General features: G+C 42.9%; 1 non-coding gene across 1 annotated transcript; it reads left to right on the forward strand.

The window, feature by feature from the left end:
• Window positions 1–19,819: 19,819 nt before the first annotated feature.
• LOC145342779 (U2 spliceosomal RNA) lies at window positions 19,820–20,011 on the forward strand. Its single transcript, XR_013886630.1, has one exon. It is a non-coding gene; the product is annotated as a U2 spliceosomal RNA (small nuclear RNA).
• Window positions 20,012–24,478: the final 4,467 nt, after the last annotated feature.

Consider the following 24,478-nt stretch of genomic DNA (forward strand, 5'->3'; position numbering starts at 1 on the left):
TTCCCCGCCTTTTGCCTGGCACCCTTCTTAAACAACGGCGTAACATTAGCCGTTTTCCAATCTTCCGGCACTTCCCCGGAATCCAGCGACGTCTGGAAAATAACCACCAAGGCATCCACTATCACCTCCGCCATTTCTTTCAGAACCCTCGGATGCATTCCTTCCGGTCCTGGGGACTTGTCCACAATCAGCCCCTCCAGTCTGTCGAGCACCACCTCTCTAGTAACAGTAATGTCATTAAGACCCTCCATTCCTACCACCTTTCCATCGCTAACACCCGGCAAATTATTCACGTCCTCCTCCGTGAAGACAGAAACAAAAAAGTTATTCAAGACCTTAGCCATATCCCCATCCCCTACCACTAGCTCCCCTTTCTCATCCTCTAAAGGACCAACGTTCACCCTAGCCAGCCTCTTCCTTTTTATATATTTATAAAAACTCTTGCTATCCTTTTTTATATTAAGTGCTAGCCCAGCCTCATAGCTTCTCCTACCCTCCTTTATCAACTTCTTTGTCAATCTTTGTTGACATTTAAACCTTTCCCAATCCTCTTCTCGCCCACTGCTCATAGCTACTCTAAATTCCTCCGCTTTTAATTTAACACTTTCCTTCACCTCCTTCGTTATCCACGGCTTATTACCTCTCTTCCTACTGTCCTTTTTAACCATCGGAATAAATTTCTGCTGAGCACCAAGAAAGATCTCCTTAAAGATCCTCCACTGCTCCTCAGCAGACCTACCTTCCAACGCACTCCCCCCGTCCACATTTGCCAATTCTTCTCTCATCCTACCATACTCCCCTCTATTCAAACAAAGGACGCGTGTCCGGGAACCCACTTTCTCCTCCTCCATCTGCACCAGAAACTCCACCATACAATGATCACTCTCTCCAAGAGGATCCTTCACCGCAAGGTCCCTAATTCTACCCGCCTCATTACATAGCACCAGATCCAAGATAGCTCGCTCCCTCGTCGGCTCCAACACACACTGTTCAAGGAAATTATCCCGGCAGCATTCCAAGAACTCCTCCTCGAGCCCACCTCGTCCAACATGGGTCGACCAATCAATATGCAGATTGAAATCTCCCATAACTACTGCCGTCCCATTCCTGCACGCCACACTTATTTGCGTGTTAACAGCCCGCCCCACCTCCAGATCATTATTCGGGGGCCTATAGACGACACCCACCAGCGTCTTCCTCCCTTTGCTGTTCCTAATCTCCACCCACAATGATTCCACGTTCTGCTCTTTGGCTCCGATATCATCCCTTGCTACCACCTTGATACTATCCTTAATCAGCAGAGCTACGCCACCCCCTCTTTCCTCCTGCCTATCCTTCCTAAACACTTGATAGCCCTGTACATTCATCTCCCAGTCCCTGTCACCTTGCAGCCACGTCTCTGTAATGGCCACCAGATCGTATCCATTTGTGTCGATCTGCGCCACCAGCTCATCCACTTTATTCCGAATGCTTCGTGCATTCAGATAAAGCGCTTTCATCCCAGCCTTCACCTGGACCCTATTTGCCGTAACGCCACCAATTGGGACATCCTTGGCCTCTTCCCTTACCTGTACCCTATCCTTAACTTTAGACCTCGTAGCGTCACCTACCCTCGCACCCTCCCCCCCCCAATTAGTTTAAAGCCCTGTCTACAGTCCTCTTTACTCGATTCGCCAACACTCTGGTCCCAGCACGATTCAGACCAACCCCATCCCGCCCGAACAAGTCCCACCTACCCCAATACTGGTGCCAATGCCCCATAAATTCGAACCCATTCCTCCCACACCAATCCCTGAGCCACCCATTCACTTCCTTTATCCTGTCAACCCTACGCCCGTCTGCACTCAGTTCAGGCAGTAGCCCAGAGACGACCACCTTGTCGGTTCTACTTTTTAATTCCATTCCCAGCTTCTCATACTCCCTCCCCAGATCCTCAGTCCGCATTTTGCTTACGTCGCGCGGCACCCACATGTACCACAACGACCGGGTTCTCACCCTCCCACTCCAGGTTCCTCTGCAGCCCAGCTGCGACATCCTGTACCCGAGCACCAGGCAGACAACACACCCTTCTGTGCACTTTGTCATTGTGACAAAGGACAGTGTCAATACCCTTCACCCCACTATCCCCAATCACTACTACGTTCCTTTTCCATTTCTCTTTGCCTATGTCCTGCTGCATCACTGTACCGTGTGCAGTTTGCTCACCAACCTCACCTGCCTCGTCCTCTTCCAGACTGGAAGCAAGAACCTCAAACCTGTTATGCAGATTAAGAGGCTGAGGCCTCCGCTCCTCACCCCCCTTCCTCCTCCCAGCAGCCCCCTTTTGTCCCTGACCCTTAGATTTAGCCAGTCTAGGGGCACCCTCTCTCCCCCTGATGAGCCTCAGTGTCTGTAGCTCAGAGGCCAGCTCATCCACCTTGAGCTGGAGCTCCTCCAGCAACCTGCACTTACTGCAGACATGGTCACTGGGAAGGACCCTGGGGTCCACCAGTTCCCACATCATACAGAAACCACACATCACATGCCCCTCCATTATTCACTGTAATTTTTTATGGGGAAAAAATTTTTTTCCTTGTTTCTTGCTGTAGTAGTTTTGAAAAAATTTTTTTTCCTTGTTTTTTTTTCAAACAAACTCACCTGGCCTTTTTCCTTCAAGCCCTTTTTGATATTAAGCCCTATTAACTCACTCTGCTTCCCACTCACTCCGCTGCCTGCTCAGACGCTGCCCGCTGTCCACACCAGGCCTCCTTTTAAACCTGGCGCTGATTTAAAGCAGGCTGGTCCACAAATGCCTTTTCACCACACCCTCAGAATTCTTAAAGCAGTAAATACAATAAATAAATGCTTTAAACAGTTCTACAAAGAGTAAAGTGCTTTAAACTTATTTTAAACAGAATGATATAACTTTATTATTGCACTTGTTCAGAAGGTATATTAATAAAATTATGACTGTATTTAAGTGCACTTATACAATATGTAATGTTGAGGTTTACAATTCAGATCTAGCTTTGCTAGTGGCCATTTATTTTTTTTAGAATGAAAGGTTTTGTCCTGTTTCGATTCTGCTAGGCCATGTTTCCTTGATTAGATAGAAGTTGAACATGAGCGGAGTTGTTAGTTCAAAGGTGATGTGTAGTGTTGAAAAATTTCTAGAACCACCTTTTCTAAATTGTTTTTCTTTCATATTTTTGGACCTTCTGTTGGGGTTCTGCAGTTCCAACTTTAGGGACAAGTTGACTTTTCAAAGTTCAATTTACAAATTCAAAACACATGCATGACTGACAAACGTTTGGAAGATTAAAATTAAGCATCTACGTAGTGTGCGACACAAACACTGTCAGAACTGTACTCATGGTAAAATTAAAGCAAAATGTGACGGATGTCATAAAAAGTTCCTCTTCCTCTGTGGAAAATGTGTTGATGAAAAGGGCTGAGCAATCATTCAACAAGTAGTCAAACTGTGATGGATAGGAAAAGTCTACATAGGAATGTTACCATTGTAGTCTGAATGCATATTAATTCAGAACTTGTTGATAACTTTGTTTGAATTTAGGTTTGAATGGGAACTTCATTTGAATGTGGCCTTTCATTGGTTGCAGTAATGCAGTTGGTCACAATTGTCCTCCAATGACCTCTGGCATTTCTGAATACTAATACTTGTTAGAATTGAGGGCAAATGTCTTGGTCTCGCCCAGTAATATTTACTATGGAATGGTAAATAGGGAGTGCAGTTATTGATAAAAAGGGAGGTGGTGGCATAGTGGTGTTGTCTCTGGGCTAGTAATCCAGAGACCCAGGGAAATGTTCTGAGAACCCAGGTTTGAATCCCACCATGGCAAAAAGTAAAACTTGAATTCAGTAAAAAACTGGACTCAAAAACCTTATGGTGACCACTGTCAAAAGAAAACTCCCATCTGGTTCACTGATGCCCTTTAGAAGAAGAATGAGGGGAGATTTGATAGAGGTATATAGGATTTTGATGGGTATAGTTAGAGTGAATGCAAGCAGGCTTTTTCCACTGAGGCTAGGGGAGAAAAAAACCAGAGGGCATGGGTTAAGGGTGAAAGGAGAAAAGTTTAAAGGGACTGTTAGCGGGGGGCTTCTTCACGCAGAGAATGGTGGGAGTGTGGAATGAGCTGCTGGATAAAGTGGTAAATGTGGGGTTACTTTTAACATTTAAGAAAAACCTGGATGGGTTCATGGATGAGAGGGGTGTGGAGGGATATGGTCCAAGTGCTTGTCAGTGGGACTAGGAAAAAAATGGTCTGAAACAGACAAGAAGGGACAAAAGGCCTTTTTCTGAGCTGTAATTTTCCATGGTTCTATGGAAGGAAATCTGCCATCGTTATCTAAATTGATCTCCAGAACCACTGCAATGTGTTTGACTCTGAAATGGTTTCACAAGCCACTCAGTTCAAGGCCAATTCGGGATGGGCAATAAATGCTGGCCAGATAGCAATGCCCACATTTCATGAATGAATGATAAAAAAAACTTATTGATCTCATTAATACTCGATTAGTCCACCTTTGCTCTTAAATCTTTTTATTCATTCCAGAATGTGGACATCACTAGCAAGGCCTGTCCTTATCTGCTCATGAGGAGGTGATGGTCAGTTGCCTTTTTGAAAATGACTAAAAGGCTAACCAGGCCATTCCAGGAGACTGTAAAAAGTAAACCACATTACTATGGGTCTGGGTTCGAATGTAGGTCAGACAAGATATGGACAGCAAATTTCCTTCCCTAAAGGATATCATTATTCCAGACTTATTTAATTAACTGCATTCAAATCCCCCAGCTGCCGGGTTGAGATTTGAGCTCATGACTCTGAATCATTAGTTCTGGTCTCCTGGACTACTAGAGTAACATTATCGCTACGGTGCCGAATGAAATTATTTTAGCAATCCAGTTGATTCCCAATTGGAAAGACAGCCAAACCACTTTATTATCCCAGGCATAATTTTCTCACGAGTTAACAATTGTCTCAGCATGCAGCATTTGCTTGCATGCATAGAAACCAAAGCTGGAAGCTCTTAAGTTTCTGGAGCTGTTAATTGTACAAAAGTGGGCAGATTGCAAATAACCTTCAGCCTCCAAAACCAAGCTCATGCTCAAGACTTTCAGTAACATGATGGTCTGATAACTTCACTGATGTGCACATACTGGGCGGGATTCTCCGACTGCATTCGCCTTAAAAACCAGAGAATCCCGCCCAAGGTCAATGGACCTTTGCATGGTCCGATCCTGAGAAAATTCCAGCATTATTTATATAATGTACACAAATGTGTCTGGGAAAACACTACTAAGACAATAATTGGATGTCCTTTTTCATTCTCCTTAAAAATTAATAATAAGCAAGATAAAGTGCATCTTTATCTGAAAATCAGAAGTTTGATCCCAAAGTTAGTCTACGACAAATGCAAACATTCACTTTATACTATGTAGTACAAATGATCAAATACAGAAGTATAGCAGCAGGAGCAACTCACTTAGTCCCTTTTGGGCTGTTTCACCATTCAATTAAAGTTCATTTATTAGTCACAAGTAGGCCTACAAGTTACTGTGAAAATCCCCTAGTCACCACACTCCGGCGCTTGTACAGTGAGGGAGAATTTAGCATGGCCAATCCACCTAACTAGCACATTTTCAGAGTGCAGGAGGAAACCGGAGCACATGGAAGAAACTCACGCAAACACGTGCAGACTCTACACAGAAAGTGAACCAAGTCGGGAATCGACTCCGGGTCCCTGGTGCTTTGGGGCAATAGTGTTAACCACTGTGCCACTGTAATCTATTGGCCTAAGCCAGAAATCAAAGCCAGAAATCGAATCTAGCTCACTGGTGCTGTGAAGTACCAGTGTTAACCATTGTGCCACAGTGCCAATCAGAATTGATCTATATATCAATTCCATTTACTTTGTTCAATGATACCAGCCCTTGATATCCTTACTCAACTAAAATCTGTGTTAAAGACTTCAATTGACCTACTCACAGTCTTTTGGACAGGATATTTCCAAATTTCCACTAAACTGTGCATGAAAATGTGCTTCTTATTTTTACTCCTAAAATGCCAGGCTCCAATTTTAAGATTGTTTCCATTTGTTCTGGATTTCCCCAGCAAAGGAAATAGTTTTTCTGTCTCTACCCAACTGAGGCCCTTGATCATTTTATATACCTCGATTTGCAGTTTAACCCTTTAACCACCGATATAATTCTGCTGAATCAGTGCTAAACCATTTCCAAGATCAGTGTAACAGAATGCATTACTCTGGATTACTTCTAAGATTATTCATTGGACATGAATTTCACTGGAAAGGTTAGCACTTGTTGCCCATTTCTAATTGTCTTCAATGATGTAGGAGAGAGCTGGCTTCCTAAACCATGATGTGGGTATGCCGGCGTTGGACTGGCGTAAACACAGTAAAAAGTCTGACAACACCAGGTTTTAGTCCAACCTATTTATTTGATAATATTCTCACTAGCTTTCAAGGGGACAGCCTCTTCGTCAGGTGAATGGAGAGTCTCCATTCACCTGACGAAGAGGCTGTCCCTTCCTAAACCATTGCAGTCCTTGTGGTGTAGATGTATCCACAGCATTGTTAGGATGGATCTTCCAAGTTTTTTGACCCTGCAACAGTGAAGGAACAGCAAGATAGTTCTAAAGATGGGCGTGGCTTAGAGGGGAACTTGCAGGTGCTGGTGTTCCCATGCTTCTGCTGCCCTTCTCCTTCTAGGGAGTAGAAGCTGAGGCTTTGGAAAGTGCTGTCGAAGAAGCCTTGGCAAGTTGCTGCACTGTATCTTGTAAATGGCACACACTGGTGCCACTGTGTGCTGGTGGTGGAGGGAATGAATGCTAAGGTGATGGATGCCCACTTAAGGAGCTCATCCATGCCCACTGCTGGTATTCAGGTAGGGGCGGGCAGGGAAGTTGCCACACACGGTGCCTGAAAAGCAAACTCCTGTCAGGTTTGCTGGCAGGTTTCTGAAAGTTCCCTTGTTCAAAAGCATTTAGTGCTTGATCGAGGAGTTAGATATCGGGAGGGGGGTGGGAGCATTGAGCGCCATCCCCTGCCCCCTCTACCAATCCCACTCAGCCCTAGCCAGTGACTTCTGCTCCAATAACCCCATCCTGCCCTCACTCAGCTGTGGACTGGGTTCCTCATTGATCCTAAGCTCTGGTAGGTGTATTACTGGTTGCTGGTACTGATGGGTAATGAAGAGCTGAGGGCCTCTGATTGGGCAGCAGCTCTCAGGGGTGGGATTTCCACCCAAGAAGCCCTGGATTCTAGGGAAATCCCGCAGTGGCCATTTAAGTGCCTGATTGTCACTTGGGCAGCATAGTGGCACAGTGGTTAGCACAGCTGTCTCACAGCACCAGGCACCTAGGTTTGATTCCCGGCTTGGGCCACTGTCTCTGCAGAGTCTGCACATTCTCCCCATGTCTAAGTGGGTTTCCTCCCACAGTCTGAAAGATGTGCTGGTCAGCTGCATTGGCCATGCTAAATTCTCCAACAGTGTAACAGGTGCCAGAGTATGGTAACTAGGGGATTTTCACAGCAACTTTGTTGCATTGTTAATGTAAGCCTGCTTGTGACACTAATAAAAAATGAAATAATTCCAGTGGGCCTCCCCCAGTGGAGGAACAAAGGCCTCCCAGCAGTTATCCAGCCAACACTAAATTCCACCCTTGTCTTCTCCCTCCCAGCTTATTAGTGTCACTTTACAAGGTTACCAATTATTCTGTATGCTGTCATTCTTGTTGCCTTCCCTGCGAGTCCTTCTGCAAGTCTGTACAGGCAACACCCATTGATGCTCCTCTATCTAGAATGCAAGTAATCACCTCAAAATAATTAACGAGATTAGTCAATGACATACCCCTCCATACTGACGCTCATTGATAAGTTGATACTTGCCCAAGTTTTCAGTCATTCTGTCTAGGATTATAATTCTGACATCTTCCCCCAAATTGGACGTCAAACTGACAGCTCTGTAGTTACTTGGTTTCTTCCCTTCTATCTTCTTAAAACCTATTGAATAAGCTCTGCTGCAAGAAAACCAGCTTATCATTCCATCTTGGTTCTTAAACATAGGAATTCAAAAAACCAAACCATTTATTGCCTATTTCAGTGTATAGACACAGGGAGTGATTAGGTAGTTGTAATCAAATCAAGGGCATTAAAAGGCATCAAAATCTGATCACAGCAGTAATTATTAAGAATTTTTTTACATATATATTATGTATCAGTGTGTTTCTCCAGGGCCTGTATTTGGAAGCTGTGAAAAGTCAGCTATCTGTGCACACGATTCATTTCAGCGCTCATTAACAATTATTATTCACTATAAATTTTCTGTTGGTAATTAGGAAATGTTTCTCTAACAATGAAAAGGAGAATTGATAGATTTAGTTACTGTGCTTTTTATGCTGTAGATTTGAGGGGTCCCTTGCTGATCATTTGCATGTTTCTGTGGTAAACTGACAGCTGCAGCAAGGTATTAAGAGGGGCTTGTGATATCATTACAGTAGGTTTACTGAGAAATAATCTGCTGTCAATTACAGGGAAATAGCATACCTAGTACAGGGCTTATCCTGGATTTTTAATGACTTTTCGGATGTCAATATCTCTGTATTTAAGAAATTCAAACTACAGCCAGCCTTATTGCAGTCAGCAAACAGCCCTAAGTCTTCTCCCATTTACCTTACCTGTGTATGACCCTGTGCTTAGCCTTGTATTTGGATCAATTATTATATGGCTGTCCTGATATTTGAATTAATCCTTTAATCGCCTCTTAACTGTTATGTAAAATTGTGTCCCTCAATTTCTTTATCTCCAGCAGTCCAGCTGTCATTCCTCACGTACTTCCTGTGGTTCCCACTGCTATTTTTAGTCGGTTATCAGTAGCTTGCTTTGGGTCATACAGCTCCGAAAGGGGCTGAGTCCCTGATAGAAAGGGAGCAGCAGAACGTGCTAACTGCACTTGTCAATTTGGCAACATCTGAACATCACTTCTATTTTATGCCAGTGTAATTCATTCCAGAAAAGATCACTGCAGCACTTGCAGTTAAAATTATGCAGCTCTCGTCTCTACCTCAGCCTAAAATACTGGTGATTTCCTGTGTATATAATTAGTAAGTATTGTGGTTGTGACAATAACAGTAATAACTGACATTGAAATAACACCTTTAACAAAGTAAAACATCTCAAACAACTTCACAGGAGCACAATACAGAAGTATAATGTACTCTCCTCAATTTAACTCTATTTCTCCATTTTCCATGTTTTAGCTACCGTTTCCTCACTCTGAGGCTGAACATGTTTGACCCCAAGATCAACTTCTGACCACAGATCCATGCCATCAGTAAGACTGCGTATTTGCACCTCCATAAATCACCCACCTTGACCTCTGTTTCAGCCCATCTACTGCTGGAACCCTCATTTGTACCTTTATTATCTCTAAACTTGACTATTCCAACGCGCTTCAGGTTGGCCTCCAACCTGCTACCTTCTATAAACGTGAGGTCATTCAAAACAATACGACTGTATCCTAACTCACACCAAAACCCTTACACCCATTATCCCAGTGCTTACTGATCTACATTGACTCCTGGTCATGCAATGGCTTGGTTTTAAAATTCTCCTTTTTAAAAAAATCTCTCCATGACCTGCCTTCTCCCTACCTTTTTAATCTTCTCCAGTCCACTGTCTTCCAAGCTTTCGGCATTCCTAAAAGTGAGGGGTGGGAGGTTTAGAGGAGATTTGAGGAAAAATGACAGTCTGGGAAGCACTCTCTGGGAGTGTTATGGAGACGGGATGCCTCACATCCTTTAACAAGTACCTAGATGAGTACTTTGCACATCATAATATTCAAGGCTGTGGGCCAAGTGCTGACAAATGGGATTAGGTAGGCAAGTCAGGGCATTTCATGCATCAGTGCAGACTCGATGAGCCGAAGGGCCTCTTCTGCACTGTAGTAATCTGTGGTTCAGTGATTCCACTAATTCTGATTTATTGATCAATCCTGATTTTGATCTCTTCCCCACCGGTGGCTGTGCCTTTAGCTACCATAGCCTTAAGCTCTGGACTTTCCTCTCCACACCTTTCCACCTCTCTATCTCTCTTTCCTCCTTTAAGATACACCTTAAAACCTAACTCTTTGACCAAGCGTTTGCCCATCTTGCCTAATATAGCCATATTTGATTATTTTGTTATAGCTTCTTGCATGTAAATCCAGGTCACCCTGATGTCACCGCTCTTTTCTGCACTTGAAGCCCCGGAACAATTTTAGTGAATACAAATCCTTTTCTTATTCATCCTTCTTCCAACCTCCACCTCCTCACATAATGGCCATACCAAATTCCTGGAGTCTTGACAGGACTGACCTATGGACACAGAAGTGAATTGGAAGACCAGCAGCAGATGATAATTCCATTCGCCACTCTTTTCTTTTATGTTTTCATTGGACCTTCAATTAATTTTGAGTCACTTTGGATCTGCCTTTTTGGATGCTGTTCAGCTTGGACAGGCAGTGTTAGTTTTGACTGCTGCAGTCTGTTAAGCTCTCATAGCTAGACTTTTATTTGGCCCTGTCAATTTATTTTCTCGTAAATGAATGTTTCTTTTTATACAGATTGTAATTTTTTCTTTGGGTTAAGGAGTTTGCGTGTGTGTGATGATGATAAGTCTATTACGTGACATGTTGCCTGGTGATTTGGTTATTTTGCATGACCTGTACACCTGGTAAATGGGGGAGAGGAAAAAGACTTGTGTCTTGTTCCTCTGTTTACTTATTAATAGCATGGCTGGGTGGGAGGGAGATTAAAGGTGATGGTGTGCAGAGCTTGTATCATGCTTTAATAGGACAGGCCCAAAAGACCTCCTGGCCTTTTCCTACCCTTATATGTAGGTTAGCAGTTTCATTCTGGAGGGATGTGTTTCCAGTTTTATCCTTTTGCAATCAGTTACACTGACAGAGGAAATAAATTGACAGAGTCCACGAGGTAAGGGCTGGATTTTCATCTCGTCTTCTGCTCATTTGATTAAAATTTGCTTCACTTGGCGATCAGTTTGTGGCCAACATGTTTTTGTCTTTGCAGAGAGTTAAAAAATATCTGGTCAGCAGGTAAAAACAGTAGAAAACTGGCAGAAACCAGGGTGAGCGTACCACTGTGCCACTCCTTAGTGTCCACACCGCAGAATTGTGCCCCCCCCACCCCCCTCAGCCCATGATTTTCCATCCATTAACTAACATGAGTATTAGCAATCAGAAAACGTAGCCTATTATCTCACTCTTGCTCTATAAATCATACATTTCCATAAGGCATGACTCATGAAAGTCATGCGGTATTTTGTTTACCCAGAAGGCCATCTTTGTTAAATTGCAAGCAAATTGCAATTCCTATTATAGAGAAGTGAAGCAGGTAAAATATGAAGGAGGTCCTACCATGTGACTGGGTACTTTGATAAAAATACTGTCAATGGATTTTATAGAATACCTTCAAGAAGTATAACAGCATTACAGTTTTGACTTTTGTTATCTGTATTTATCACATTTTTCTTTACCAGAGTTCATCACTAATGGAGAAAAGGATTCCAACTCTTCTGGTCCTGCTGTTATACAGCAGGGAAGTGTTGCAAATTCGTCTCCTACTTTAAAAAAGGAAGTACAGAAATCAAAAGAAACTCTAGAATCTCCGGAGCAAAGTGAACAAGATGACCTGAATCCAACAGAGCGAGCTGCAAAGCAAGAATTACTTGCTATAGAAGGTTCAATAGATGAAGATGACATAGAAAGTGGAGGAGAGGGCATGTACAGGGAATGAGATGAATTTGTTGTAAAGATAGAGGACACTAAAGCCCTCAAGGTAATGTGACATGTTTTATTTAACAATATCCATCTGGTCTGGATGGAAGAGGCTAAATTTTAATGCTAAGGATAATCAAATTCTCTCTATATTGCACTTTTTCCAAAAGTCAAATTTACTTGGAAACTGCAAATACAGAAGCCAATGCTAATGCTGTAACTCTGAAATAAAAGCAGATAATATTGAAATTATTCAGATGGAGAGAAAAGCAGTTGGTGTCATTCACCAACTAAAACAAAAGAAATAGCCATCAAAAACAAAATGTGTAAAAATGAACACTGGTCAGCAAAGCTAAATTGGTAATATGGTTGGTCAAGAATGTGGCTTTAAAAAATCCAATAAAAAATTAACTGATGGGATGTGATTTGATAGGACCTAAAATTATGCATTTCAACAACATTCATATTGCAATCCATGTAAAAGAACATTTCTGAGGCTTCAAGAGGGGAAGAGTGGACACTTGAGCAGAAAAAGATCTGGTGGCAGGAAAGGAGCAAAATCTTAGTTGAATAGATAGATTTTAAGATGATTTTGATAGCAAACAAAGAGACCATAAGACAATTAATTTTGGAGGTATTCGAGACAGCAACATATAATAGTTAAATGGAAAGGTAACTGACACCACTTGGAATGGTTCGGATTATAAATGAGCGTGTTTGTTATTTACAGTTTCCACTAGTGCACAACTCTTTCAACCAATGGCCAAATTTAGTTTAAAATGAGCACAAACTGCAAGAGAAACTAATAAATTCAATTGGATTGTTCTCATAACAAGCAGTGACACAAACAAACAAATCATGGTCACAAACGCATTGTGAATGTCCCTTCTATTTGCATCAAGAATTTAAACTGTGGGCGTAGCAAGATAATAATCTTGAAGCATGATGCTAAGGGGTGAAAGAGGGACTTTATTAGATGCATTGTCTCATTTTCTAGTGGTTGGGATTGTACAACAATTTTGTAAGAATACATTCCTTTCTAATGATCTATTCTGATGATAATTATTGTTGTCTTGCAAGGCTTCAGAGTTGGCATCTTTTAGATTGCAGCTCATACGTCAAGGGAGATGAGGATGGTAACCGACAAATGGCCCTGTGACATAGGATAAAACCCTTCAAGGTGGAGGTGCTATGGGAAAACCCTTGGAGCTATGATAACAGTAGGGCTACTGTGGCATTTCATTAAGAAATCTGTGGATGGAAAAATAACTGGAACATTTGTGATTCACTGACTCGTCCTGGGAATTCTGCTGGAAGTATGAACCGGAAAGATTGAGAAACGCAAAGATCATGGATTAGAGCCAGGAACATCACATTTGTTTGGAAGGTTAGGACCGTATTTCCAGACATAAGCAACCAAAAGGCTCACATGTATTGGAAAAAGTCTATAATTCTGACATAAATTATTTTTAAAATTGTGAATGGAAAACAGCAATTCCAAAACATTTATGCTATGATCAAAGAATTCCACTCGATTAAATCCAAGAATATGTTTTCACTTAATACACATGTATTGAAAAGCTAGAGAAAAGGTATTTTATTTTATAGCTATTTTGCAATTCATCCACTGAGCCACATATGGAAAGGTTTCCCTAGTAAGTTAATCCCCTAGGATTTGCATGTGACGTACAGGATGGTGCTCAGTACAGCATCTTTGACTTCATGCCAGATTTAGTCATTTGGCAATTTTCAATACAAAATGGCCTGTAATCCATTTCAGCCTTGCGTACCTTCTGCAATAGTGGAGCATTACTCATCTGGTTGGCCTCCAAACTATGGAAATTTATAAGGATCCTTCTGACATTATATAAATACCTTTGTATATTGTGGCTTACCATACACATGTGACTTCTGATGTCATTTTATGTTAGTAAAGTTGTCTATGTAGTAGACATTTTACACACCACGTGGAATAGTGTTATCATTTACTACAAGTCGAATATTTTGCCCACTATTTTGCCAGCATCTTTTAATAGATTTTAATAAAGAAGGGCTTGCATTTGTGTAGCAACTTGCACAGAAACATCCCAGAAATTTTACAGTCAATTCTGAAGTGTGGAAACTTGCGTTGCATTGGAAACATATCAGTTAAATATGTTACACAGAAATCTTGAACAGACAAGATGTTGGAAATATGAAATAAAGCACAAAATGCTGAAAACGATCAACAGTTCAAGTAGTACCTGTAGTACTAGAGTAACAGAGTTAAAGGGTTGGATTTTACTCATCCGGAACTGTAAAATCCTGCCTGTGATCAATGGACATTTCCATCATTTGCCCCTTGCCCGCTTTGATTCTGTAGCAGCTGGGGCAGTAAAATTCCAGCCCATGCTTCTGGTTGACAACGTTACTGGACGGTTGGCTTGTGATGCTGAGTGATTCAATTCCCGTGCCAGCTAAGGTTATTCATGAAGGCAGTGCCTTCTCAACGTTGCCCCTCGCCTGAAATCACCACCACTCAGCTCTGCCCCTCAAAGGGGAGAGGAGCCAATGTTCATCTGTGGCAACTTTACTTTCACCTTTAATGAAGGGTCAGTGACCTAAAATTTTGAGTGGGACTCCGTCACTGGCAGACGTCGCTGTAGTCGGGGCAGGAAAATTACGGATGGCCAAAATGATGGTACAGTGCAGAAGGAGGCCAGTCAGCCCATCAAGTCTGCCCCATTCCCACAACCCCACATATTTATCCTGCTAATCTCCCTGACACTAGGGTCAATTTAGCATTGCCAATCAGCCTAACCTGCACATCTTTGGGGTGTGGGAGGAAACCGGAGCTCCTGGAGGAAACCCATGCAGACGTGGGGAGAATGTGCAAACTCCACACACACAGTGACCTGAAGCCAGAATTTAACCTGGGTCTCTGGCACTGTGAGGCAGCTGTGCTAACCACTGTGCCACCATGCTACCTGAAATGTTCCTGTCCCACTCACAACAATACTTAACAGTGTCAGGGCCAAAAAATCCTGCTCATGAGCTCGGTTTGCCTCCACAAATGCTGCCTGACCTATTGAGTGTTTATCTAAGTTCAATTTCTTTTATTATAAGTTCAGTGCAGGTTAAAAAAAAACTAAGGTGCCCATGTCTGGTATTTAATTTCTGTGCTTGATTATTCTCAAGTGTGTAACAATACCATGCTTTTGGCAATGCCCCCGAGCTCAAGTGCACTGCCATAATCATTCTAACAAATTTTCTCAGTTAAAACATTGATGGCTTACCTTGCCTTTTGCCAATGTCTCCATCCCTCTCTGCAGTCCATTCATTCTCATTGAACTCTCACCTCTCCTCTGAGGTACAGTGGCTGGTAGCTGCCACTGTTAAAATGAGTGATGGAGTTTTCTTCTTTATCCTTCTTGCTCTTCCAACATTGCCTGGCCAGGTTGTAGTTCTTGAGTAGCTGAAAGGAGAGAAGCTCAGGAGCAGAATTTTGAAGAGGGGTAAGTAAGTGGTGCATGCTTCCATCATCATAATCTATTGTAAATAGAAACATAGAAACATGGAAGATAGGAACAGGAGGAGGCTGTTTGGCTCTTTGAGCTGCTCCGCCATTCATTATGATCATGGCTAATCGTCTAACTCAATAATCTAATCGTGCATTCTCCCCATAACCTTTGACCCCATTCACCCCAAGTGCTATGTCCAGCCGTCTCTTGACTACATTCAATGTTTTGGCATCAACTACTTCCTGTGGTAATGAATTCCGCAGACTCATCACTCTTTGGGTGAAGAAATGTCTCCTTACCTCCGTCCTAAATGGTCTACCCTCAGACTGTGGTCCCTGTTTCTGGACACCGCCACAATTAGGAACATCCTTCCTGCATCTACCCTGTCTAATCCTGTTAGAATTTTATAGGTCTCCATGAGATCCCCCCTCATTCATCTGAACTCCAGCGAAAATAATCCTAATCAAGTCAATCTCTTCTCATACATCAGTTCCGCCATCCCCGGAATCAGAGGTTATTTGAGATGAGGGGGAAGCGGGATGTGACAGAGAGGATTGGGTTTGGGGATATGTCATCTTCAATGGCTTCAATACCAACTCTGGCCACTCTCTCAATGATGGCTACTTCAATGATGCAGGTCACTATCTCATTAGTGTAAAGATTTGCAGTTGTGCCTATCCCCAGCAGGTTATGCATCAACTTGGCCTATAAGAGAGAGAAAAGTGTGTAAGTAAATGTGCTGCAATGCGTCTGGGTGATGTGGCTATCATGGTTGAACAGCTGCAAGTTTATGCAAGCTGTGAGATGTGGGTGAAACTATGAACCTTAGAAGTAACTGGTGATTGAGAAATTGATGGTAAGTGGGTGATGAGGATGTGGTCCATTGAGCAGTGTGGGAGACCAGTTGGTCAAATACATCCATTCACTAACCTTGACCATTCTGTGAAATCATTGAACATTTTATGGAACTCTATCTAGGTCCTCAATCCTGCATTGACAGTTATTTGGTCACACTGCCTTCTGAACTTTTGTCCGGAGGACCTTCTGACCCCCTCCTCCACTAATTCCTGTGGTGCAGTGTCAAAGGCCCTTAAAGCATGCTCTTTTTCCTGTTACACCATAATTCACTCTTTTTCCTGCTCAAGCTCCCTTCAACAAATCCTGCCCCGTTGCAGCTAGAATTCACTCCCCCATTAAGAGGTACAGGCTCATACAGGAAGTGCAGGCTAGCTAGCAGTCTAAGATTTGGCCTTTCTGAGAAGGTGTGCAGCCATGTCAACAGTACATTCAGCACTGGCTCAGTAGTCATGCAAGTTAGTGAGTTAGCATGTTGCCTGCTTTAGAATTGTGCCTGTTTTTGGTGGCTATTCAAGTTGCCACGTTTACATGATTTAATTTCTAAATAATCCATTTTCCTCAATATCCCATAGACTAATTGCACCAGCCCTGTAACAGCTCCTTGTATTACTTCATCTAATTGCCACCTTCCCATCGTTTTGAAACAACCTGTTCCAGCAAAACATGTATCTGCTCCAACCAAAAAGTCCTTGTGTGGTGAATCATTTCCTGTTTATTTGTAGTGCACAGAATTTACATAAAATATCTTACATTAAAAAGACCCAAGGCAAGCAGAAAGAAAGACTTGCATTTATATAGCACGTTTCATGCCTCCAACTACTTTACAGCCAATGAAGTTTTATTTTTGAAGTGTGGTCACTATTGAATCACACAGTGGCCAGTTTGTTAACACTGGGCTGTCTGAAAGGCAAACACTGTTTTGTTTATTTGCAGGGTCCCAGCAGGGGGCGGCCTCATTCAAAGACACAGTGCATGATCAAGGGACCTGATATCTGGAAGGGGGAGGTCCACTGAGAACCATACCTCTGCCTTTGCTGCCAACCTCCCCGTCCCACCCTGATTCACCTGTGGCCTGAGTCCCTCAGCAATCCTAGGCCTCTGCTTGCTGCATTGCTTCCACCACTCACTCTGGCGCTGTCTGCTGTGAATAGTTGCAGGCCTCTTGGGGGGTGGGGGGGGGGAGGCAGGGGTAGTGTCAGGATTTCTGTCCTCAATGTCCTTAATCCTAGGGAAGGCCATTTATTTCCAAAGAAGTTGATGTGAGGTTCCTGCTGGTTCTCCAACTAGTGAGTGTGACCACTATTGTGTCCATTAAACACCACTCATGGGTTTTCCATGTTCAGGGGAGCCTTTGAAACATCAAGGCTCCTGAAAGCGTGTTGCTCCAATGTTTTTGTAGGCACACAAAAGGATTTTGTTAATATGCAAAACACCATGGAGCAAGGATCAACAACAGTCTGTCACATACATCAAATCACAGGGACACAGCACTCAGGTACTGTTATAAATTTGCTTAGACCATAAGATAGAGAAGCAAAATTAGGTCATTTGGCCCATCGGGTCTGCTCCACCATTCAATCATTGCTGATATGATTCTTATCCCCATTTTCCTGCTGTCTTCCATCATTGATCAAGAACCTATCTATCTCTGCCTTAAAGACACTCAATGACCTGGCCTTCACAGCCCACTGTGGCAATGAGTTCCACAGATTCACCACCCTCAGACTGAAGAAGTTTCTCCTCACCTCAGATTTAAAGGCGTGTCCCTTCACTCTGAGGCTATGCCCTCATTCTAGTTTTAGTTTCTCCCATGGGGAAACATCCTCTCCACATCCACTGTACCTAGGCCTCTCAGTATTCTGTAAATTTCAATTAGATCCCTGCTCATCCTTCTAAACTCTATAGAGTATAAAGCCAGACTCCTCATATGACAAACACTTCATTCCTCGGATCATTCTTGTGAACCTCTTCTGTATCCCCTCCAAGGCCAGCATATCCTTCTTTAGGTATGGGGTCCAAAACTGCTTACAATATTCCAAATGGGGTCTGACTAGAGCCTTATACAGCCTCAGCAGTACATCCCTGCTCTTGTATTCTCGTCCTCTAGAAATGAATGTTAACATTAAATTTACCTTCCTAACTGCCAACTGAACCTGCATGTTAACCATAAGAGAATTTTACTCTAGAGATTCCAATTCACAGGCAGCTTCAAAGATGTGCGGGTTAGATTGATTGGCTTTGCTAAATTGCCACTTAGTGACAAGGGGACTAGCAGGGTAAATATGTGAGGTTACAGTAATAGGGCCTGGTTGGGAGTGTTGTTGGTGCAGGCTCAATGGGTCAAATGGCGTCCTTCTGAACTGTAGGAGTTCTGTGACTGTCAAAGACTGTGAGTGTTTTTTTAATTCATTTATGGGATGTGGGTATCTACTCGCTCATGTAGTCACAGTATTTATGTGGCCGCTCCACTTAACGTTCTGTCCAACGCAATTCCCTAGCTTTTGATGCTGTGGGACTCAGCAATGAATCCCACAGCACAGTGTTCAGTGTGAAAAGGAGATGGTTACAATCTCTTTAGTTCACGATGGTCATTGTCTTCCATTTCTGTGGCATGAATGTCATTTGTCGCTTATCAGCCCAAACCTGAACATGGTCTAGCTTTTGCTGCTTGCAGACATGAATTACTTCAGTTTATGAGGAGCGGTGAATGGTGCTGAACATTGTACAATCAACAGTGAATAGCCACATTTCCATGCTTATAAAGGAGGGAAGATCATTGATGAAGCAAGTGGTTGGCTCAAAGGAATGCCCTGCAGAACCCCGTTAGTGATAATCTGAGACTGAGAAGATGATACCCAATGGTCACAGCCACCTTTCTTTGAACAAGGTTTGCGCCCAGAGAGTAGAGTGCTTTCACTCTGATTCCCATTGATTTCAATTTGACAAGGGTTCAGTCAAATACCGCAATCATTCTCACCTCAGTTCAGCTCTTCTGTCCATGTTTTGAATGCGACTATAATAAGGTCTGTAGCCGAGTGGTCCTGATGAAATCCAAACAGAACCGTAAGCAGGTTATTGCTGAGCAAGTGTATATTGATTGCACTGCCAGAGACATATTCCGTCACTTTGCTGGTGATCGAGAGTAGACTGATGGGACCTTCATTTGGCTGGGTTGGATTTGCCCTGCTTTTTGCAAACAAGGCATACCTGGACAATTTTCCACTTGCCACCTAGATACCAGTGTTGTTGCTGTATTGGAACTGCTTGCATAGAGACACAGCTACTTCTGGAGCACAAGTGTTCAGCTTTACAACCAAGATATTATCATGGCACATAGCCTTTGCTGTGTTCAATGCATTCAACCATTGCTTAGTATCACATGGAGTGAATAAAATTGGCTGAAGGCTGTGATATTTGTGACACTGGGGACCTTCAGAAGAAGCCACTTGGCACTTCCAGCTGCAGATGGTTGCAAGTGCTTCAACATTGTCTTTTTCAGTGTCACACTGGGTTTCCCATCATTGAGGGTGGGAATGTTTGCACAGCCAGCTCCTCGTTTTACTTATCTAATTTTTCACCTTCATTCATGACTTCATGTAGCAGGGCTGCAAATTTTGATTGAATCAATTGGTTGTGGCTAAGATCAAGTGTAGTATCTGTTCTTATCACTTCTCGGCCCTTTGGCTAAGATCAAGTGTAGTATCGGCAAGCTGTACTTGGTTGAAGTCATTAGGTTAATTTTAGCTTCATTTGAAGCAATTTTTAAAAGTGGCATCTCGGCCTTTTTGCAAAGATGCAAATGAAAGCGGCATGGTAGCATGGTGGTTAGCACTGCTGCTTCACAGCTCCAGGGACCGGGGTTCAATTCCTAGCTTGGCTCACTGTGTGTGGAGCTTGCACGTTCTCTTTGTGTCTGCACGGGTTTCCTCCAGTTTCCTCCCACAGTCCAAAGATTTGCGGATTAAGTTGATTGGCCATGCTAAAAATTGTCCTTAGTGTCCTGAGATGCATAGGTTAGAGGGATTAATGGGTAAATATGTAGGGATATGGGAGTAAGGCTTGGGTGGGATTGTGACTTTTTTCTGTACTATAGGGATTCTATGATTCTATGAGATCAACCTTGGAGGAGATGCAATGCCTACTCCAATCAGCTTGGACTATGTAAATCAAGCCCAAGGAGGTGAGAGCCTGTCTTGAAAGCTTGGATCGGGAATGTCTCTCTAGATGAGACTCTGAATTGGACTTGATTGGTCTGAATTTGATATATATAAACAAAAAAAATGGTTGTGAGATCGCTTAGCTCTACCTGTCAAAAGCTATTTCTACTGTTTAACACACAAGTGATACCTCATTTTTAAATATACCTGGTATTGCTCCTGGTATACTTTTCTCTACTCTTCATGGACCATGATTGACCCCCCCGGTAGAGTGAGAGATATGTCAGACCATGAGGTTACCGACTGTGCTGGAATACAATTCAGCTTCTGTTATAACCCACTGGAACCTTGTGGATGCTCAATTTTGAGCTGCCAGACTTTTTTTGACTCCATCTCATCTAACATGGTGGTAGGGTCACACAGCATGATGAAAAGTGTTGCCAGTCAGAAGATGAGAATTCACCTCCAACAGGGCTGTTGGGCACTCCAACCAATAGCATCACAGTAAGATCCATCTGTGACTGATAGATTGGTGATGATGGGATCAACACAGTAAAAAGTCTGACAACACCAGGTTTAAGTCCAACCGATTTATTTGATAGTAAACTCACAAGCTTTTGGGTTAGCCCCTTTGTCAGGTGAATGGAGAGTTCTGGCCTCAGACAGGGCATATAAAGCACAGACAGACAAGCAAACCCTGAAAGCTTGTGAGTTTACTATCAAATAAATCGGTTGGACTTAAACCTCGTGTTGTCAGACTTCTTTCTGTGTTTACCCCAGTCCAACACCGGCATATCCACATGAGGATGGGATCAAGCAGGTTTAACCTTCTTGGTGATTTTCTAACTGTCTTTCACAGGCCCAACCTGATAGATATTTCCTTCAGATTTCATCCAACTTGATTATTAGTGCTGTTTCTTAGCCACACTTGATATTGGATATCAAAGTCACCCACCCAGTGTACATTCTATCCCCTTGATACCCCCAGTGCTTCTTCCAATTTTTTCACACAGAGAGTGATAAGTGTCTGGAACAAGCCGCCAGAGGTAGGAGTAGAAGTGGGTACAATTTTGACTTTCAAAAAGCATTTAGACAGTTACGTGGGTAGGATGGGTATAGAGGGATATGTACCAAACGTGGCCAATTGGGACTGGCTTAGTGGTTAAAAAAAGGGTAGCATGAACAAGATGGGCCAAAGGGTCTGTTTTCATGCTATAAACCTCTATGACTCTAAGTGATGTTCAACATGTAGGAATACTGATTCATCTGCTGAGCGAGGGTAATGTAGGTGGTAATCGGTATGAGGTTTCTTTGCACATGTTTGTCCAGACCAGACTTCGTGGATTCTGGAGTCAATGTTGTGCATTTCCCATGCCACTCCCTCCTGACTGTTTATATCTCTACTGCCAGCTTTATGGATCATTCTTGTGGTTGGAACAGGATCATTAATAAGGAGTCTGGATGTTGGTTGGAAGATATAATTTTATGGACATAATTATTTGAGACTGTTGCATAACTAGCATGTGAGACAACTCTCCCAATTTTGGCACACTTCCCAAATACGAGTGAAGAGGCTGTTGCAGGGTTGACTGGGCTGAGTAGGCCTTTGTTGCGTCTGGTGTCAAGATTGATGCTCAATGGTTTGTCCTATTTTATTCTAACTGTTTTTCATAGCGGGTTTGATAGACCATTTTAATGGGCAGTTAAGAGTCAACTATATTGCCAAGGGGTTGGATTCCTGGGTTGGCCAGACCAGGTAGGATGGCAGATCTTTCTTCCCTAAAGGATGTTCATGAATCAGACTGGGTTTTTAAGTTTGGATAGTCACCATTACTGATGCCAGTTTTGTGTTCCAGATTGATTTAATTATCTGAATTCCAATTCCTCAGCTGCTATGATGGTCTTTGAATTCATAGCTCAAGATCATAAATCCTAATCTCTGGATTACTAGCCTAGTAACCACTATGCTACCTTATCTTTGGGGCTGACACCTTGAGTACCAAGTGAAAAAAGGTAAAATTGCCATAGTCCCAGATGACCATAAGGGAGAGCTGACTGGTGGTGATTTAACCTGAGCATCACCACACCTCAGGAGGCCTTCATAAATAACCTCAACTGGTATAGGAATTGAATCCACACTGTCATTATGCATCACAAACAAGCCATCCAGTCATCTGCGCTAACCAACCCCCCACCAAAATATGATGAATTAATCAGTCATCTAATTTTCTGCACACACTTGCTGCATTTTATTTGCATTACAGCGGCACCTACTCTTCAAAAGTATTTCATTAGTTGCAAAGTGTTTTGGGATGTCTTGAGGACACAAAGATAAATGGAAATTGTTTCTTCATGACATTTGATGTCCTTTCATGATTATAGAAATATAGAATCCCTACAGCGCAGAAGGAGGCCATTTGGCCCATTGTGTCTGCACTAACAGCAATCCCACTCAGGTCCCATCCCATGACCCCACATAATAATCCTGTTAATCCCCCTGCCACAAAGGGTCAATTTAGCGTGGCCAATGCACCTAACCAGCACATCTTTTGGACTGTGTGAGGAAACCAAAGCACCCAGACGAAACCCACACAGACACTGGGAAAACATGCAGACTCCGTACAAACAGTGACCCAAGCCAAGAGTTGAACTTGGGTCCCTGGTACTGTGAGGCAGCAGTGCTAACCACTGTGCCGCCGTGCTACACATTCTATAATCATAATTATCAGAAATAATGCAATTCTTATCCCTAGGCAAGCAGTTAGAGAAGCAATACAGTGCAGTAAGTTAAAACAGCAACAATCTCAGTAAATAATAGACTAGCAGATATAGTAAAAGGAGGATCCTCACCACCAGGATAGCCTTTTGGTCCTTAGAACACTCTGTTTTCAAGAAATAGGTCTCTGAGCCAAGAATCTTATAAGATGTTCACAATGTGAGGCACAGACAGAGTTTAATATCACAACAAGGAAACTGCTTTGATGTAGGAAGTAATTTTACTACAGTATTAGATAGAAATCCTAATTGACATAAGCAATCAAAAAAACAGTTTCAAATAAAGAGGAAATATTTCACTATGATTCCCACTTTCTTCCTGAACTTTTTTCTTCTGCACTTCTAATTATGCAGAGGATGAGTCTTCAACGTCTCATTGATGAAGATGAACATCTCGCCAGGGCCATCCCCACACCCCCACTTCTTGCCTTCAAACAACTGCACAACCTCAAACAGACCATTGTTCACAGCAAACTACCCACCCTTCAGGAGAACAGTGACCACGACACCACACAACCCTGCCACAGCAACCTCTGTAAGACGTGCCGGATCATCGACACGGATGCCATCATCTCACGTGAGAACACCATCCATCAGGTACAGGGGACATACTCTTGCAACTCGACCAACGTTGTCTACCTGATACACTGCAGAAAAGGATGTCCCAAGGCATGGTACCTTGGGGAGACCATGCAGACGTTACGACAACGGATGAATGAACACCGCTCGACAATCACCAAGCAAGACTGTTCTCTTCCTGTTGGGGAACACTTCAGCAGTCACGGGCATTCAGCCTCTGATCTTTGGGTAAGCATTCTTCAAGGCAGCCTTCATGACACACAACAATGCAGAGTCGCTGAGCAGAAACTGATAGCCAAGTTCCACACACATGGGGATGGCCTCAACCGGAACCTTGGGTTCATATCACACTATCTGTAACCCCCACGACTTGCCTGGACTTGCAAAATCTCACTAACTTTTCTGTCTGGAAATAATACACATCTCTTTAACCTGTGCTTAAAGCTCTCTCCACTCACATTGTCTGTACCTTTAAGAATTGATTAGCTGTAAAGACTCACATTCCAATCATTATGCATGTAAATTGAGTTTGTGTCTTTATGCCGTGTTTGTGATCAGAACTCCCACTCGCCTGACGAAGGAACAATGTGTTCCGAAAGCTTGGGGCGTTTACTACAAATAAACTTGTTGGAATTTAAGCCAGTATTGTGAGATTTCTTTCTGTTTCCCAGCCTTGTACACAGGATGAGGTTAAAGTTGGGCATGTTTCCATTCTCTCCCCTCCCCAATCACATCTGGAGATTTGTACATTATATCCATGAACAAGGAAGAACAAAGAACAATACAGCACAGGAACAGGCTCTTCAGCCCAC

Source organism: Carcharhinus amblyrhynchos, chromosome 4, assembly GCF_965287045.1.
Source record: "Carcharhinus amblyrhynchos chromosome 4, sCarAmb.v2.hapA, whole genome shotgun sequence".
Classification (NCBI taxonomy): Eukaryota; Metazoa; Chordata; class Chondrichthyes; order Carcharhiniformes; family Carcharhinidae; genus Carcharhinus; species Carcharhinus amblyrhynchos.